We start from the raw sequence: 18,468 nt of genomic DNA, 5'->3' as shown, positions 1-18,468 counted from the left end.
AAGCAGGGGATGGAGAACTGAAGTTACACCAGTGAGGAGAGCTTTCAGAGCTGATTGGAGGGAAGGGCCACCCCCCCCCCCCCCCATTAAACAGCACACAGGAACAGAGGTGAAGCAGTCAAACACAGGCTGTGCCCTCTCCTGTCACCATTTTTTTCTTGGTGTAATCAAAATTCATCAGATGTGACTCAATGTAAATAGCAGAGGAATGAGGCAGTGGACAGAAATGACACTTAGTGCTCTGGATTGAGACACTAGTCTACACAGAAATGCTTTGTTCATATTTCATGTCTAAGGTTTACAACCACTTTAAAAGATGGTCCAAATCTGATGCAGCTCTTTCGTATATGATGGCAGTCACTCAAGAATCTCCATTACGGCTCTTTGTAGTGTAAAACTGCATAACTAAAAGAAAGAATCAAAGTCCTTGTATGTGTAACTCAGTCTGGTCTAATCAATGCTAATTATTTTTTGTCAGCATGACATACCATAGGTAACAAAAACAAAAGTTTAATCTCATCAATTGTAGCTGTGGACTGGCATTTCAAGGGTTATTTTTTTCTTCCCAATCTTTATCAGTCATTTCACATGTATGTGTGCCCCATGGTTTGTGTCACTGTGTGACCGGACACTGATAATTAACTTCCTGACTGCTTTTAACTCTAACACAACTAGATTAGATGTAAAAGTACCTAATGTACTCATAGAGGCATAGGAAAATTCACAAGGAAGGCAATCCAATGTCATACAAAGGGACATAGGCAGGTTAATAAAATGTACAATATTACATAAAAAAGGCAAAAGAGATATTTATATACCAAAGAAGACTCAAGGACGGTGACACATTCAGTGACGCAGGCTGAACAAGCAATGTATGCAAAGGCACAAAGTGGCATAGGATGAATGTACAAAAGCACATACAGTATTGTAATGATAAAAGGCAGAAAGTACATGCCGTTCCCTATGACAACTATCAGAAGAAAATAAGTGTCCATATAATAAGATTAACCGCTACAGAAAAATCAAAGTCTTATACAGAGTAAAGGGATGGAATGCTACAATAAAGACCTAAATGGGGAGTATATGTTCATATATACAGGATTATTAAATATACAGTAAAGAACAGTACAAAAAGTACCTTCATCCCAACAAAATGGTCATCAATAATATTTTAATGAGCTTCCTAAAATCTGATGGGTTGCTAATGGTTACACCAGCATCATCCCTGCTTTTTGCACTGCCTTACAAAGTCTGATATAATATAAAAAGTCATGAGAGATATTTATGCGGTGAATCATAGCACATATAAGAAAAACAGGGTCACTTAAATCATATGGGTCAAAGTGCAGCACTCTAAGCGCCCCCAATCTCATTCTATGAGCAGGCTGCAGATACAAGATGCAGCCACAGATTAATATCTCATATATTCAACTTGACTTTTCAATGCAGATGCAGAAGTGTGTTGCCTGACAAATACAAGGATAGACCAAAACAAACGCTTACAAATCGTGGAAATCATAGGAATACAACGATTATTTAAAGACTGGCTAATATAGTAACTGATGTATCTAATGACGTGCAGTAACCCAAGGCAACCAATCCCTGATCAGCTCAATGAACTTAATTGCTGCAAGCTTATGAGCTTAATTATACTCTGTTTTATAAAGGATCCTAAATATTTAAGTACAGGCAAGTGCATCAATATAGTGTGAGAATTTTATATATGACTTCCACATACCTGTGCAAGGTCTCTCCTATATCAGATGTGGCTCACTAATTAAGAATAAAAACAGTTGGGTGCCTCTTGCAAGTAGGCAGAGGTGTTCCTTGAAGCCCCTGATGACTTGTTTGGGTCAGTCTCACCTGTACAGGTGCATCACCCAGGTGCCTCTACTGGCTCTCCTTCTCCTTTACAATTTCACGCTCCTTCTTTCTGTGCTTTTAACCTGTTCGCTCTGTTTCAGTCTCCCTGTGTCTCTATCTCCCCGTATCAAGGATTTGTCTGACAGTGGCACACAGGTTGCAAACCAATCAGGGGCTGAGAAGGTGGAGAGAGGGGGAGTGAGTGGGAGTGAGGGAGAGAAAGCTATAAATACATAGGGAGAGAGAGGGATGGACACAAAGAAAGAGTGAACATTTAAAAAAAGGAAATTGAGAAAAAGGTGAAGAATGAAGAAGAGAAATGCATGAACTCTTTCCCTGGCTGTGCAGTATATTGTGTACATCCCTGCACTGATGCCATCAGTGGATACATCATGTATTATTTCAAATCATTCATTATTGAGACAGGGGAAATGTTATTTCCCCAAAGGGACCAGGGGCATTGGAAAAAAAAATTCCGTCTGTAACCCTTTCCACTGCAGCACTAAGCAGTTAATGCAAAGAGAGGTTCCCTGTTAAGTGGCAGATAGTGAGTTAATGGGAGTCATGGAGTGACCTCCCCCACTTCACTGCGTCATTCCTCACACTCATTCTCCCCCTCTCTACCTCATTCATTTTTCCGCATGCATCCATCCTGCCCCATTCATATCTCTCTCCTCTGCTAACCTCTGCTCACTGAGACACATACACATACCAACGCACCCATAGCTTGTACTTACGCAGCAGCCATCTAGGGGGGAGATACAGACATATCATCCTATATAATTAATTACATATCTATTACATGGTCCAACAAACACTTGCTGCATAAAATGCTGCAAGCCTTTGTCTTTCCAAAAATAGCCTATAATATATACATGTGCATCCAGAAAAGTCATACAAAGTATTTTAGATTAGCAGCCGCACAGTAATTAAAAAATATTTATTTATATTCCAAACCGTATACAGGCTTAAAAAAGAACAATAGATTTTTTTTTTTCCAACTCGACAGCGAGGATAGCAATGAAAAATGTTAAGCAACTAGGAATATGGTAAATCCAGGAAGTCAGATATCCCTAGGTGACGGAAAGAACAATATCGTGGTTGAGGAACGGGTTGGTGGCAGAGGGCTTGCGAGTGTCTGCGGTAGCAGGCTGGGGATTCCTCATTCAAGATCCTGTATAAAACAAAAGACAGACAATCAGGCACAGGAAGAATAGAAACAGTGAGACGCTGTACTGTACACAGCAGTATCCAAGCCCCTTTCACCTCTTGTCAAACTAGAAATGATGCCATGACATGCATTCTAAGCCATTTGCATATTGACAGTCTTTTGTTAGCGTTTTTGAATAATGTGATGAAAGGAATAGAAGAGATGGTTTTAATAGAAAAAAAGCTAGAAAAGACTTACGGATGTGTGATTAAAAGGAATTTGTCACTGAACATATCCAGGACTACCGTTTCTCCTCAGAATGCAGCTTATTTTTATTAGGAACCAGGAATATTATTGAACAGAACTTGCACACACAAAAAATTCATCATATGCAATACTGATGTTTCAGGGACACGAGAATTGTCAAATTGATCCTAAATAGGATGATGAGTAACTGGGTTAGAAATCAGTTATATCCCTGTGGTCATTTTGCCACAGTTGAGAGTTTTATCGCAACTGTAAGCCACGATAGTCTGCTGTGTGACTAGATGGAGGCAGTAGTTAGATCTCTTTAAGGGTGAGTGGAATGCTGTCAAAGTTGGAGGGGTGATTGTATAATCATCATTATACCAACAGACAAGAGAGAGCTTTCACTGTATTGGATAATAATGTATACCTTACTTAGACAGATTGTTATCTTTCCGATATATAAAAAATCAGTGTAGGACATTGCTAATGACATGCATATATGTAAGGATTGCAGTGGATAATGGATGGATAACCAGTGAAACAAACAATTTTTTCTTGCATTCAATACCCTATGTCACGAAATATTTATGGCACCCCAAAGTTTATATCACATTACATTGCTGGAATAACCAACTGTGCAGTATGTGGACCTTCTCCAACATGTTTCATCTTTGTAATGTTTTATTCCTGACAATGGGCTCAGTGCCATAAAATGTGTTTTCACAGCTTGGAATGGTCAGGTTCAGAGACCAGAAGCTATAGCAGTACAGAATCCCACCGATACGTATACCAGCACGTCACCATGGCAGACAACGTGGACTCATCCATGGTACGGGGTCTAGGTACTAACCAATATTCACCAGAGCTCCTAATGGTGGAGATGGTTTTGCTGCATGTTGGTATCAGGTCGCTGTCCTCAGGATCACCCCACCAGGAGGTGAACAAGCAAGGGTCCAGTAGTGGATAAATAATAGATAGAAATCAAACAAGCATAGTTAGTAAACAAGCCAAAGGTTGACAACAAGTAGTTGCAGGTTGGGATCAAGCAGAAGCGTAGTCTAGGAACAAGCCAAAGGTCCATTAACGAGTGGCAGAGAAGATACAGATGGCAGCAGCAGTGACAAGAGCAAGATATTGGCTAGATAGAGCACAATAATCTGGCAAACAGGGAGTGCAAAGGCATGGCTTTAATAGGAAGTTCATAGGAGCAAAGGATTCAAGGTTCAAGAACAAGACACAAGGCCAGGTTCTCTTAAGAGATTAGACAGGGTCCAGCATCTCAGGTAGCTCTGCAAGATAAGACATTGCCAGACATAGCAGAGGTTGCAGGTTCAGACCCAGGCCCTGACATTTTGCCCAGTATTTCTCCACTACTTTACATTTACATTATTTTGTCTCTATCTCTGTGAACAGATAAATCCACTCTGGTAACCAGAACTACTCCAACTGCTAAGGGGACAAAAATGGGCCAGCTGACTGTCCTGTTATATGCAACTCCATTGCGGGTGAAGGATTCATCTACATGGATGCCACACGTGTTTAGGTGGATGCACTGTATTGATGATGCACTGTATTGATCACATTTTCATTATTTGGAAAGCTACACAGCTCCCTCTGAGAATTGCATCTGCATATTTAATGGTATATTTTCCTCTACTGTATTTAGAGGCATAATTGGTGCTGACTGGAGTTCAAAGATTTAGAAGGTTGAGTTTTCTGCACGTGTAATTAGAAGGTAGAAGCCTGAGTGTTCCTCTTCCAGCTGACCCTAAATATTAGTATGAACATCCACTCTATGTCTATCTTCAAATAATGTACCAGATGATATCAAGAATGTTACAGAATTTAATGTCTGCTTCTATAAATGCAATTGCTCATATTATGTATTGCTAAACACAATGCAGTTATCAAAATGACACATCAAATGTATTGCCTATAGCATCTATAGCCTTTTTATTATATTTTTTTAGATAAAAGTGTGGGTTCGGTGCAGCAGTGTGGCAGCAGACTGAGGGCCAGAATGCAGAAACCAGTGTGATAAAGAACTTGCAAAACAGTGCGACAGCCTGGCGGGGAGGTCATCCATCTGGGAACTCACAGTCAATGCAGTGAGAGTCAGCGGTAGTAGGCCCAAGCTGAAGACAGCACTTGCTGAGGGAGGTGGAGTGAGGCGTGGCCAGTTCAACCCAAGAGGAAGCTTGTGGATGGGGTGGACTGACCATTTGGAAACTCGGGCACTGCCCAAGGGCCTGGGGTCAGTAGGGGGCCCCATGAGATGCCCCTGGTACCTTTTTCATAGGCTTTTTTTGAGTTTTGGCAAGGACAAAGGGGCCCCAGGATCCCCTATTGCCCGGGGGCCCCATGAGTTGTTAGTCCGCTCCTGCTTGTAGAAGCATAGACTTAGTGTCTGAGCTTTCCCTACTCCTCCAAAACCTCTCTTTACCGCTAATGCTATTCCTGACAGACGGGTAAACTCTCTCTACACTTCGTAAATGCGTGCAAAAACCCAGGGCAGGAACATAAAAAGACTCAGTGTAGCCAACCAGAACAGTGCTCCAGGGGATCAAAGGAACCATAAAGAAACCAAGTTTCTCTTGACTTCTCCCCAGCTGCAGTACCACTCCAGTCGAGTGCCACCTACAGTGGAGAAAACAGACTGCACTTGCCTACATACATTTGAATGTAATGCTGACTAGTGATTGTGACTTGCTGTTCCTCTCTCAATTAAGGTTATCAGTCTGATCAGATACTTTCTGTGGTTAGCTGCTCTTGTGTCTGTACTCCTTCAGCTGGGATGCTAATTGTATTAATTGATACATGAGTAGCTACAGTGTTTCTCAACCAGGGTTCTGTGGAACCCCAGGGTTCCTTCTGGAGTTCCAGTGGTTCCCTGAGTTTAGAGCAATAGTGGATTGATCTCCCACCTTCACTGATCACAGATGCAAAGGGGTAATTTTCCACTACTTCTAAACTGACCACTAATCTTCTAGATTGTAAGCTCGAAAGAGCAGGGCCCTTGAACCCCTCGTGTATCACATTGTATTGGTATTGTTCTGTCACATGTTCTGTCCCCCTTTGTAATGTACAGCGCTGAGTGAACTATTGGCGCTTTATAAATACTGTATAATAATAATAATATTAGAGCGGAGACCACATCACTTACTCTTATTTTTAAACTTCTCTTTGATGTATTAATCATTATTTTTAAACTTTTCTTTGATGTATTAATCATGCTAACGTCCTTTCTGAGGAAGTCTGGGAATGGACAATACACAAGGGGGGGGGGGGCAATGGCGTCATCATGATAGCTAAGTGCCACTGGGAGTCAAGGAGAGCTGTGAGCTATATATTGTATGACTGAGAAGCTGAAAGATTGGCTTTTTGATTCTTTTTTTTGCAATGTCCTTGATTACATGTGAGTGTTTATAACCCTTCCTTTACTGAAAGAAAGCAATAGTGAGCTATGTCAAACTTATATATTTTGTATGTACTGCACATGACTCATATCCATCTCTGAGTGTTGAATGGTTCTGGAAGATCGTTGAGAAGGCTGCATTGGTTTCCTTGTTTTCTCTTAAGGGGACACAAGCCCATCTGACCTCTCCTACAGTTTAAGGTCTGGACAGAAGGTGAGCGATCAGTTTTAGCACTTGGGTGAATGAACAAGGGTGTATGCACAAGGAGGAGGTTTGCTATTATCACACCAGAAGGACTACTCACCGTAATGTTTTTATGTTTTTTTCTATAAGTGCACAATGTTGGTGTTGATCGCAGACTTTTATGACACTGTTGGACTGTAATATTGGATGCACTTTAGCTGAAGTTTTATTATTGGATGCACTTATGTATAGACTTTATTTACACTATTTTCCTTTTTCTGGCAATTATTGTATTTTATATGAGCATATTTCACTATTGATATTTGGTCATTGATGCTATTTATTATCAGTTATATTGTGTTTTCTTGGTAGCGCTGCACTATTTGGGTTATTTGTTTAAGGTAGTATGAGATCACCTTTTTTGTGCTACCATCGGCCTATCACATATATTTGTTTTGATTGAAGGGTGGTGTGCAAGTGTATTTTAGGGTTTTTTTTAATAATGCTAATGTATCATGAGCTGTAGACATAATCCTTTTTTAACAGGGGTTCCCCGAGAGCCTGAAAATTATCAAAGGTTCCTTAGGGGTAAAAGAGCTGAGAAAGGCTGTGCAAGAGGGAGAGTCTTCAAACCTGTTCATTATTTATTTATTTCAGGGACTTATATAGCGCTGTCAATTTACACAGCACTTTACATATATATACAGTACATTCACATCAGTACCTAACCCTCAAGAGGCATGCTATCTAAGGTTCCTAACTTACATTCATTTAAACAGAATCCAATTAACCTACCAGCACGTCTTTGGAGTGTGGGAGGAAACTGGAGTACCTAGAGGAAACCCACGCAGGCACAGGGAGAACATGCAAACTCCAGGCAGGTGGTGCCATTGTTAGGATTTGAACCAATGACCCTAGTACTGCCAGGTGGAAGTGCTAACCATTTATTATTATTATACAGGATTTATATAGCGCCAACCATTTGCGCAGCGCTTTACAAAATGAAGGTAGACATTTCAGTTACAATACAATTTGGTAGAAGAGGAAACAGAGGGCCCTGCTCGTTAGAGCTTACAATCTGTGCTGTGCTGCCCCATTGCAATACAGTTGTCAAATTGAGGAATAGCAAACAAGTAATAATGTGAATATTATGTCAAATTACAGGTAAATGTTACAATAATGACTCAAAAAATGTGCTCTCTAACAATATGCTATATTTTTCTCTTCTTAAAATCATATCATAAAAATGATTAAAATGGCTCTATAAACATGTTTGCACTCCAATGGCATACAAGACTGAAATACATATATGGGATCTGTTTGACTTGACCTTTCTATACTGCAGTTAAGCAATACAGCTTGGTCACATACCTGTCCCCAGCCTTGGATTTTGACAGTAGTGGAGCAGCAGAAGATTACTGAGTTTACCTCCCCTTCTGTCAGCATGCTACTTGTCAGCACATGTACATTGCAATTTTTATTAGACACGTAACTGCAATAATTGGTGTCTTCCTCTGTCTACCTGGAGACAGATCAGAATTAAAAGGAACCTGTAAGATCAGAAACATGGGTACCAGCATGCAGTAGGAAGCTTTGGGTCTGTCATTCTTATCTTTGTTTTACTACTTTCTACATAATAGAACTGGAACAAGCATGTACATGCCACCACTATTTTTATTGAATGGAAGCTGGAGGTAACTTTCAAAATGTCAAAAAGATAGTATAGTCCAGCATAATTAAATGTCAGAATTTTTTAACGGTTTCATAAATACATCCAATAGCTTTATAAAACAGGTGTCAATGTAAATGAAGAAAAAGAGTCAAAATAGCTTTGAATTGTGACCTATACATCCTTCCAAAATATTTAACCATGGTTGGACAGCAGGGTGCACAAGTTGTGAAAAAGACATTTTAACTTTGAAGGCAGTTAGGTACACCTGTGAGGAGTGAATAGTTCTGCCACATTTGAGATCCATGGTGAACTGACCTAAATCACAGCCAGATGATATCTACAAATATCTCATGATTCACCAGCAAGGCTGTTTTTTTCAATTTTTATAATCTTTATAATAATATGAAGGTAACAAGGTACAGCGCTAAGCAAACTATTGGCGCTTTATAAATACTGTATAATAATAATAATAATAACCAGCACATCAGACATACAGGATAAACATGTCAGAGCTTTGGCTGCCAATACAGCCCTGCATTTAGCTGTAAAAGGAAGGTTGTAGATTCTGCTGCAGGTATGCAGTAGGTTTATACTTGCAGCAGGTTTTTTCTTGACAGGGTCAAACAACAGTGCAGGGACTAAAGCATGGAAATCACCATTAAGGACACTAATTGCATGGAGTTTGTAAATTAACTTTGTGCCTACTTAGGTTTCAGTTGAGAATTCTGGCCTCCTGGCACTATCCAGAAAGGTAGTGGGTAGTAAGGGTACATGTGTATGACTTTATAGTGTGAGCTCCTCTGGAGTGTATTGTTTTCCCTAAGGTACAGTATAGTAGGAGTAAAATAATATACAAACACTGTGCTCCAGTTTTATTTAATGAATCTCTGTCTAACCCAGCAATGGGCAAACTACGGCCCGCGGGCCGTATACGGCCCGGCGGACCTTTTAATCTGTCCCGCGGAGCTAGGCTCCCGCTAGGCTCCTCTCACAGTCCGCCCTGAAGACCGGTGTAGCATGAAAATCTGTCTCCTATGAGGATCTGTCCCCCCTCGACGTATCTGCGCATGTGTCGGGGATCGTCGATCGGCTGCTAATGCCTGAAACTGGCACATGCGCAGATACGTCGAGGGGGACAGATCCTCATAGGAGACAGATTTTCATGCTACACCGGAACGGCGAGGGAACACGGCGAGAGGAACGCGCAGAGCAAAGGTAAGTGAATTGACACAGGGGGGACTGGGGACTTAATATGGGGGATGAATTAATATGGGGGATGAATTACTATGGGGGATGAATTACTATATGGGGGATGAATTACTATATGGGGGATGATATACTATGGGGGATGATATACTATGGGGGATGATATACTAAGGGGGATGAATTACTATGGGGGATGAATTACTATATGGGGGATGAATTACTATATGGGGGATGAATTACTATATGGGGGATGAATTACTATATGGGGGATTAATTACTATGCTTACTATGGGGGAATATTACTATACTTACTATGGATGACACATACACATCATTCATCTACTCTTGGTCCGGCCCCCGGGTCCAATATATGAACCCATTGCGGCCCTCAAGTCAAAAATTAAAAATTATCCAGTAAAAAAATTTAAAAAACAAATTTCATCATACATTTAGACCGAAATGTATTCCATGACATGTCTTTGCTTAAAAAAATCCCAAAAATGTATAAATTAATTGGTTTACGTGAATAGCATTTACAAATGGTGGTATATATACTGGGATTTTGAAATTTTTTTTTCTAATTTTTACTAGTAATGGTGGTGATCAGCGACTTATATAACAATAAACAAACAGAGGGCACACTGGCCTAGTGCATTATCCTTTAAGGTATTTAATGTGTAAAAAGGTAAGTATCATACTCACAAAGTAATTAAAAGTACAAGTTCATCTCATGAGTACAGCGCAAACAGTCCGCAAAAAACAAAATGTAACAGAATGATGGAACATCCACAGGCTGATGTGTTTCCAGCGTTCTGTTACATCTTGATGTTTGCGGACTGTATGCACTGTACTCATGAGATGAACTTGTACTTTTAATTACTTTGTGAGTATAATGCTTACCTTTTTACAAATTAAATACTTTAAAGGATAATGCACTAGGCCAGTTTGTTTATTGTTATTGCAGTGCTTCTAGACGCCCCCAGTCTTGTGAAGGCAGCATGGTGCTCCCTTGTGCACCCCATGAAGGCCAAGTTTTGACTGCAGCCTATTAACTCTTCTTGGGCCAACTCCCCAAGCACAGGAGGATTTCAGTTTTCCAGTTCTTGATCAGCAACTTATAGCAGGACTGCAGCGGGCATTCTGACACTGGGGGGAACTGACTTGGTGTCACTGACATCCCCAGTGACACCACTACAGTGATCAGTGCTAATAAAAAGCGCTGACACTGTACTAATAGCACTGGGCAGGGAGGGGTTAACATGTGGAGTCATGCAATGCAGGAGCTGACAGGGGAGAGAACTGTATTGTTTACATACAGTTCTTTCCTTCTGTCAGCAATGCTACTCAATCACTACTACCGGGACCCGGTGATTGACAGCTGAAGCCGCGCGTACCCCTTACCCAGAAATGCAAAATCACGTATATATACATGACTTCTCCATCACATCCAACAACGCCAATATCAAACCCGCCCTGCAGGCCAGAGTACTTGGTGTCATTCTGGACTCCAACCTATCCTTCCAGCCCCAAGTCCAATCTTTAACAAACTCGTGCAGACTCCACCTCCGCAACATCGCCAAAATCCGCACGTTCCTAACCCCAGAAACCACTAAACAGCTCATCCACTCCCTCATCGTATCACGACTTGACTACTGCAACTCCCTCCTCACTGGCCTGCCTCGCCGCTGGCTATCCCCGCTTCAGTCGATCCTGAATATGGCTGCCAGACTCATTCACCTTTCCAACCGCTCCGTTTCCGCCACCCCCCTCTGCCAATCCCTCCACTGGCTTCCGATTGCGCAAGGGATCAAATTCAAAATCCTAACATTGACGTACAAAGCCATCCACCATACTGCCCCGTACTACATCACTGACCTAATATCCAAGTACCGCCCAGCATGCACACTCCCCTCCTCACAAGACCTCCTTCTCTCTAGTTCCCTGGTCTCCTCCTCCCATGCCCGCCTCCAGGACTTCTCCAGGGTTTCACCCATCCTCTGGAACTCCCTGCCCCAACCCATCAGATTATAACCTCCTCTCCTCTCCTTTAGGCGCACCCTGAAAACCCATCTCTTCAGGGAAGCCTACCCTACCCCCTGCTAACTTGACCGACCTCCTCCACTCTTCCTACCACTCCATCCCCCACAGCTATCTCCTCCTGTACCCCTATCCCCTCCCTCCTAGATTGTAAGCTCCAAAGAGCAGGGCCCTCAATCCCCTCATGTTTTGCATTGTATTGGTATTGTTCTGTCACATGTTCTGTCCCCCTTTGTAATGTACAGCGCTGAGCGAACTATTAGCGCTTTATAAATACTGTATAATAATAATAATAATATTGTGCACCCCTGCCGCCCTGTAGCAGTATATCTGCTATAGGGAGGCGGGAAATCCGTTAATGGGTAACTGTTATTGGATCACCAGATTTAAAGGGGAAACTTACCACTGCTGCAGGAAGAAAGATTGCACAGACTCTCCCTTACCTCATTCCTGCAATGCCTTTCTGGGTGGGGGGAGGGCATCAAAAGAGTGGTATCTTTCAACGCTTCGCAGATTGGTGTTGTGAGACAGAAGCCCCATTTGTAAGTCTGTACTTAAGCATTGTTCTGATTCTGAAAAGTAGTTGAGCTGATTTCAGCATAGAATGGGGCCAAAACTTTCATAGCTTATTGATATGAAGATACCTCTGTGCCTGCAGGCTGGGTTCATCATTTTCACCTAGGAGGAGTTTTATACTTTAATGATCATTTTTGGAAAATAACCTTTATGAATTACTGGTGGATTAGCATGTGAATACCTAAGCATGTTTTAAGAAGTTACTCATCTTTACAAAAAGGTAAATCTTTCTAAGCTATCGATATATCTATCGATCGACTTGTGTATAACCAACCTGTCGGGTTGTTCCCAAACAATTAGTGCCACTGGCTATAACTGGGAATACTAATCATTGTGTTCTGCCGGCACCGAGGGCTTCTGCCATACTAATCATTGTGTTCTGCCAGCAGAACACAATAGCGATGCAGGAGGGTTTCCCCTCATCGACACTGACTATGTTGATGGGGGCATCAAGCAATATCCTTAGGTGGAAGGAAAAAAAAGTGTATAATCTGTGGCCTGCCTAAGTTGTTAAAACATGAAAGCTGCAGTATGAATCCCTCTTACCCATATCATGGCTCTGAAAGACCACATTTTTAGCTTTATGCTAGGTTGTAGTGACATTTTTCCTCCTCAATTCATGTTTCACGTGTTTTCATGTGGTCCTATGGAAAATCTACTACAATCCAGGTAAAATAGGAGTTGAGATCTTCCAGAGTTCTTTTAGACTATCAAACCTTGCCTAGTCCATCAAGAAAGGAATAGGTTTTACAGTAGTTCTTATTTGGCTCAAAAGCATATTACCATTGTGGTGAGGTAACTGGTGGCCTAAAACTGGTCCAACCATGTTACAGGTGTGACTGTGCATAAGAAAATTATTGCTATAGTATATTATAAGTTGCTCTTCAAGCTGTTCACTGATGTGAAGGGTTTATATTCTCTGTTAAGCACAGGAGAATATGTTCATGTTATATAAATGAGCAAAATTAAATAGACAACTATAGCCTACACCTTTTTTTCAGATAGAGTATGGAAAGGCCATAAAATCTGGAATTTCCAGGTCATGGATATAGATACAATTTAAAGTTAGGTTCTTGTTCCATTTTTACATTTGACATAATATTATGGTGAACAGCAGCACAGTGATAATGTATCTATGGCTCTTACACTTTTGAAAAAAAAACAAAACAAAAAAACCTGTATCTTTCTATGCTTGTTAACGTGTTCTTCATTTTTTATGAGCTGGACCAGCAAAACACCAGCCAGATGGAAACTCTAAATGCCAGGCTGTCCACAGATTTAACTGAATTAACCACTTCCTGTCCAGGCCAATTTTCAGCTTTCGGCGCTCTCACATTGTGAATGACAATTACTCAGGCATACAACACTGTATCTAAATGAAATTATTATCATTTTTTTCAAACAAATAGAGCTTTAATTTGGTGGTATTTAATCATTACTGGGGTTTTTATTCTTTGCTAGAAAAATGAAAAAAGACTGAAAATTTTGAAAAAAAACATGTTTTTCTTAGTATTTGATAATAAATTTTGCAAATAAATATACTTTCTTCATAAATTTAGGCCAAAATCCATTGTGCTACATTTTGTTGGTAGACATAACCCAAATCAGTGTGTATTATTTAGTCTTTGTGAAAGTTATAGAGTCCACAGACCACGGTATATATATTTGATATATTTGAAAATGTATCAATCCTGATGCACGGACTACCTATATAATTTCTTGGGGTCCTAAAATGCCAGGACAGTACAAATACCCCCCAAACGACCCCTTTTAGGAAAGTAGACAGTCTGAGGTATTTAATGAGAGGCATGGGGAGTTTTTTGAAGTTGTCATTTTTTGCCAATTTTTTAAGGAAATGATGAAAGTAAAAAAAATTTTATTTTTTTTTCCCACAAAGTTGTCATTTAACAAGTTCTTTCTCTCACACGGCATAGGCATACTTGCAATTACACCCCAAAACACATTCTGCTACTCATCCTGAGTATGGCGATACCACATGTGTAAAACTTTTTCACAGCCTAACCACATAGAAGGGCCCCACATCCAATAAGCACCCTTAGGCGTTCTAGGGGCAAAAATTACACATCTAATTTCTTGACTGTCTATCACAGTTTTGGAGGTCCTGGAGCACCAGGACAATTGAATTACCCACAAAATGACCCCATTTTCGAAAGAAAACACCTCAAGGTATGTTTTAAGAGGCATGGGGAGTCCTCTGAAGACTTCATTTTTTGCCACATGTTTTTGGAAAATGTGAAAAGAAAATGAAAATGTATTTTTTTTTACGCAAAGTTGTCAATCTATGAGATATTTCTATTACACAGCATAGGCATACTTAAAATGATACCTCAAAACGCATTCTTTAACTCCTGCTGAATATGGCGATACCAAATGTGTGAGACTTTTTCACAGTCTGGCCACATAGAGGGGTTCCACATCCAATAAGCACCTGTTAGCGTTCTAAGGGCAAAAATTACACATCTAATTTCTTGACTACCTATTGCCGTTTTGGAGGTCCTGGAGCATCAGGGCAATGGAATTATCCACAAAATGACCCCATTTTGGAAAGCAAACACCCCAAGGTATGTTTTAAGAGGCATGCAGAGTCTTCTGAAGACTTCATTTTTTGCCACAAGTTTTTGGAAAATGCGAAAAGAAAATGAAAATGTATTTTTTTCTACACAAAGTTGTCAATCTATGAGATATTTCTAATACACTGCATAGGCATACTTAAAATTACACCCCAAAACACATTCTCTAACTCTTCCTGAATATGGTGATACCAAATGTGTGAGACTTTTTCACAGTCTGGCCACATAGAGGGGTTCCACATCCAATAAGCACCTGTTAGCGTTCTAAGGGCAAAGATCGCACATCTAATTTCTTAACTACCTATTGCTGTTTTGGAGGTCCTGGAGTATCAGGACAATGGAATTATCCACAAAAAGACCCCATTTTGGAAAGCAAACACCCCAAGGTATGTTTTAAGTTCTCCGTCACTCTCATCTGTCATACTCAGAATTTGAAATGCCTCCTCGCTTGTATATGATCTTTTGGCCATATTTTTGACACTGATCAGGACCCACTGGTATGGCAGTGATCAGGATGGTGTTGCAGTGAGGGACAGATATCTGGCTGCAGTTGGTTCACACTAGTCACTGTTGGGCAAAAATCAGAGATACAGTGAGGTGGCTGGCAATGTTTTGTGAGTGTGTGTAAACTCTGTGCAAAGGCTGAAAATTACTCACAGTTAGCTGTACTGGATCTCTCTCCTCACAGACGATGGCAGTGAACAGGATCCACTGGTGTGGCAGAGATCAGGGACACTTTATGAACAGGCACACTGTAAGGTGATCAGGGACACTGATTGGGCCACTGTATGGTGATCAGGGACACTGCTGGGCCACTGCAGTGATCAGGGACACTGCTGGGCCACTTGTGTGGCAATCAGGGACACTGTGGCGATCAGGGACACTGCTGGACCACTTGTGCGGCGACCATGGACACTGCTGGGCCACTGAGATGATTAGGACACTGCTGGGCCACTTGTGTGGCGATCAGAAACACTGCTGGGCAACTGCGGTGATCAGGGACACTGCGGTGATCAGGGGCACTGCTGGACCACTTGTCCGGCAATCAGGGACACTGCTGGCCACTTGTGTGGTGATCAGGGACACTGCTGGGCCACTTGTGTGGTGATCTGGGCCACTGCAGCAATCAGGGACACTGCGGTGATCAGGGACACTGCTGGACCACTTATGCAGCAATCGGGGACACTGCGGTGATCAGGGACACTGCTGGACCACTTCTGCGATGATCAGGGACACTGCTGGGCCACTGCGATGATCAGGACACTGCTGGGCCACTTGTGTGGCAATCAGAAACACTGCTGGACTACTGCGGTGATCAGGGACACTTCGGTGATCAGGGGCACTGCTGGACCACTTATCCGGCGATCAGGGACACTGCTGGGCCACTTGTGTGGTGATCAGGAACACTGCTGGGCCAATGTGGGGATCAGGGACACTGCTGGGCCAATTGTGTGGTGATCAGGAACACTGCTGGGCAAATGCGGTGATCAGGGACACTGATGGGCCACTTGTGTGGTGATCAGGAACACTGCTGGGCCAATGCGGTGATCAGGGACACTGCTGGGCCACTTGTGTGGTGGTCAGGGACACTGCTGGGCCATTGCGGCAATCACGGCCACTGCGGCGATCAGGGACACTGCTGGACCACTTGTGCGGCAATCAGGGACACTGCGGTGATCAGGGACACTGCTGGACCACTTATGCGGCAATCGGGGACAATGCTGAGTTACTTGTGCGGCGATCAGGGACACTGCTGGGCCACTTGTGTGGCGATCAGGGACACTGCTGGGCCACTGCGGCAACCAGGGACACTGCTGGACCACTTGTGCGGCAATCAGGGACACTGTGGCGATCAGGAACACTGCTGGACCACTTGTGCGGCAATCAGGGACACTGCGGTGATCAGGGACACTGCTGGGCCACTGCGGCGATCAGGGACACTGCTGGACCACTTGTGCAGCAATCAGGGACACTGCGGTGATCAGGGACACTGCTGGGCCACTGCGGCAATCAGGGACACTTCTGGGCCACTTGTGTGGCAATCAGGGACACTGCTTGGCCACTGCGGCGATACTGCTGGGCCACTTGTGTGATGATCAGGGACACTGCTTGGCCACTGCGGCGATCAGGGACACTGTGACGATCAGGGACACTGTGGCGATCAGGAACACTGCTGGGCCACTATGTGGTGATCAGGGACACTGACAATCAGGGACACTGCTGGGCCACTTGTTGGGCGATCAGGGCCACTTGTGGGCAATCAGGGCCACTTGTGGGCGATCAGGACCACTTGTGGGCGATCAGGGCCACTTGGGGCAATCAGGGACACTTGGGGCAATCAGGGACACTTGGGGCAATCAGGGACACTTGTGGGGGCGATCAGGGCCACTTGTTGGGGCAATCAGGGCCACTTATTGAGGTGATCAGGGACACGTGGGGCAATCAGGGCCACTTTAGGGGCGATCAGGGACACTTTAGGGGCGATCAGGTGTCACTGACGTGGAGGGCAGTTAGCTACAGCCCTTTTCTTCGCTGTTTCTCCTCTCACAGACAACTCCGTGAGAGGAGAAGGAGGCGGAAGCCGCACCATGCGGCTTTTGTTTACACTTAAGCTGTGTCCTTATTGGACACAGCTGATCACATGGTATGGGACCGATTTCATTGGTCCCATACCATGTCACGTAATCCACCGTGTCCGTCGGACTCGGCGATCATCGGGCTCGCGGGTGCGCGCTCTAGGAGCCGCGCACGAGCCTCAGATGCAAGATGCCGTTTAGAGACGGCAACCCGCTCCTGTAGGTGTCCCGTCCTGCCGTTTATAAACAGCGGCCGGACGGGAAGTGGTTAAAGAATTAAACTGTAGCTGAGCACTACAAACTGAAAACGCTATTTAATTCATTTTTAATACTCAAGGCAAACTCACCCATCCATTTGTGTCTCCATGCTTTATTTTGTTGAGAAATCACTTTGAAAAACACACCCCTAGCATTTCTAGCTGCCAGCTTCTTGAGTAAGGACAGATGATTTGTGCAGCATTTACATCCTGAAATCAGGCAGGACTCAGGGAGGAGTAAGTGCTTAGCTGAGAAAGCACCTCTCCAGATGAAAAAAAAATGCCCATGAAGACTCATAGGATGTATGGCATCATTTTGGGCTAGGCCAAAAACCAGGAAGCAACTGAAGAAATATAAAAAAGGTTTAAAACAAGTAAATATAATATACTTTCCTATCTACTTACTGAGGTTAGCAGCATAAGGATTAAAATAGTCAAAGTTGATTGAGAGAGCTTAGTTCTGTTTAAATGAGATGTAAATAGCCACTCGCCTATCCCTGCCTATCTGCTATTATACTGTAGTTATAAGAACTGTAGAGAGGAGCCTGTGAGTGGAGATTTATTTTTCGGTAAAGATAAAACGCCAACAATAAGTGTCCTGGTCCACAATGCATGTCAGAAATGGCACTTCTGACTGTGCTGATCTAGCCTTTAAGCTGAATATGATTCTCTTACATCTAGGAGGATGCATG

The 18,468-nt window shown here is 42.7% G+C and overlaps 2 protein-coding genes across 3 annotated transcripts in view; both read right to left on the bottom strand.

Moving 5' to 3' along the window:
• The window catches only part of SSTR3 (somatostatin receptor 3), a 32,631-nt gene extending 30,481 nt beyond the window's left edge, over positions 1–2,150 (bottom strand). Inside the window, exon 1 of one of the 2 annotated variants that reach the window (XM_089681939.1) lies at positions 1,739–2,150. The gene's annotated coding sequence lies outside the window, so the exon portion shown is untranslated. The remainder of the gene's footprint in view (positions 1–1,738) is intronic. The other variant, XM_089681941.1, reaches the window with a different exon arrangement.
• Positions 2,151–2,788: 638 nt separating this feature from the next.
• The window catches only part of RAC2 (Rac family small GTPase 2), a 125,499-nt gene continuing 109,819 nt past the window's right edge, over positions 2,789–18,468 (bottom strand). The window contains exon 7 of the mRNA XM_089681938.1: positions 2,789–3,037. The gene's annotated coding sequence lies outside the window, so the exon portion shown is untranslated. The remainder of the gene's footprint in view (positions 3,038–18,468) is intronic.

The sequence above is a fragment of the Staurois parvus genome, unplaced genomic scaffold, assembly GCF_062004578.1.
Source record: "Staurois parvus isolate SC_StPar_1 unplaced genomic scaffold, SC_StPar_1.0 ptg000282l, whole genome shotgun sequence".
Classification (NCBI taxonomy): domain Eukaryota; kingdom Metazoa; phylum Chordata; class Amphibia; order Anura; family Ranidae; genus Staurois; species Staurois parvus.
This window is presented reverse-complemented; position numbering and strand designations above follow the sequence as displayed.